This window comes from Tupaia chinensis, unplaced genomic scaffold, assembly GCF_000334495.1.
Source record: "Tupaia chinensis unplaced genomic scaffold, TupChi_1.0 Scaffold000678_1, whole genome shotgun sequence".
NCBI classification, from domain to species: domain Eukaryota; kingdom Metazoa; phylum Chordata; class Mammalia; order Scandentia; family Tupaiidae; genus Tupaia; species Tupaia belangeri.
Window position 1 is genome coordinate 909,319 of NW_006160202.1, and position 2,097 is coordinate 911,415.

Genomic DNA, 2,097 nt, shown 5'->3' on the forward strand with positions numbered 1-2,097 from the left:
AAATGGTAAGTGTTGGCGGGGGTGTGGTGAAAGGAGAACTCTCTTACACTGCTGGCGGGAATGTAAATTAGTCCAACCACTGTGGAGAACAATTTGGAGATTCCTGAAAAATCTACAAATAGAACTGCCATATGAACCAGCAATCCCATTTCTTGGCATCTACCCAAAGGACAGAATTCTTCATTGGAAAAGTGCTTGCACATCGATGTTTATTGTGGCACTTTTCATGATTGCTAAGACATGGAACCAACCCAAATGCCCCCGTACGGATGAATGGATTGAAAAACTGTGGCACATATACTCTATGGAATACTATTCAGTCATTAAGAACAACGAAACCCTGGCTTTTGACAGAAAGTGGAAGACTATGGAAGAATTACTGCTGAGTGAAGCAAGCCAGGCTCTGAAGAAGAGACACTGTATGTCCCCACTTAATATATAATGAATATCTGCACTCTATAACTGAAACTGACAGGCTAAAGGACATACAAACACAAGAGGTGGATGTGAATACCAGATGTGGTGTGTGTAGAGGAGTGGGGCCTGGGGAAGAACATTTAGAGGAGGGATACAAAGACAGCATTGTTGAGACAGAGAGGTAGTGTTGTTATATTTTGATCACCTTGACTGGGGAGAAATATTCATATATTGAAATGATCACCTTGTAAACTAAATAATGTGATTGAATGTATTTTAAAAATGTAAATAAAAAAAGAATAAGAATAATATGTAAATAATATGAAGTAAATAAATGGTTTTTTATTAGAAAAAAAAAGAATAAAAAAAGAAAGCCTTTCTTAAAGCCTGAGAGGAAATCTTTGCGCTCAACAATACTACAAGAAGTGTATATTGGGAACCAGCAGTTAGTGTAATGGCTATGTCACTGGACTCCCATGTAGTCGACCGCGGTTCGCGTCCTGGACCCGGTGGCTTAAAACTCACGCCAGGCGCATGTGTGTGCATGCCCAAGATCCCAAGAGGAGAATGGAGGAAAAGGGATTGTGGCATGACCATCCCCTCTAGGGGGTGATTTCTTGGTTTCTGTCTCTACATCTCTCTCTGTCTGTCTGGTGAGCACACAACGCCCTATACCAAAAACCTCTAAAAAAAAAAAAAGTGTATATTGAATACCTCCCATTGATCAAGGTCTCAACTGATTATACCTTTGTAATGGGACATTCTGGAGAGTATAGGACCTGTGTGAGAAATAGGCTTGTTCAGTGGCTGTGAGCTGAGAAATATGCCATTTTAAGGACTTCCAGGACTCATAGCTGACATTTCAGAGAGCAAGAAAGTAAAGCTTAACCCCATCAGCTGCTCTGCACCCAGACAGGCAGATGTGGTCCCTCTTAAGGGAACTGCCATCCTTGTATGGCCCTTTGACCCTGAGGGAATTATGTAACTGCTGCACCCCTAAATTAATCATATCTGTGAGTCACCTCTGTGTACCTGGGACTTATGGGACAGTTCCCCTGAGAAAAAGATATTCACTCACCTCTCAGTGTAACTATCTCAGGGGCTAGAGGTTCGAGAAATGAAAAACAAACTGGAGAAGATTCTGAAGATGCCATGGTCTTTTGAAGTTCCTGATACCTTAGATAGGATATGAAACTTAAGAGAGGATGAGAGAAGAAGACCTGGAAAGCTCCTCTGGAACCTTCTTCCTCCATTAGATTTTTCTCACTGTTTATCCTGAACCAAAAGCTGTGCCCTACCTCCTCATCCCACAGAATCAACTTATGGATCATTCCAGTCCTTTCTCCAATCATTGGTGAGTGTTACCTACTCTTGTGCCTCTGCCTAAAGCCTCTTTAATCATACAAACTACATTAGTAATGAGAAGGTACAGTGTAATTCATGGTGATGAGTGAGATATAGTCCTTTTATCCTTATTTTGAAGAAAGGAAAAGGAGAAAGAAAGGAAGAAGGGAAGAAAAAAGAAAGAAGAAAGAGCTGAAACTCAGGAAAGTCAGTTAGGATGCTCTATTAGATTCTCCAAATGTTAAATAAGAGTCTAGGATTTTACATATATAAACACACACACATATACACACATATATACACACACACATATTATATATGTGTGTGTATGTATAT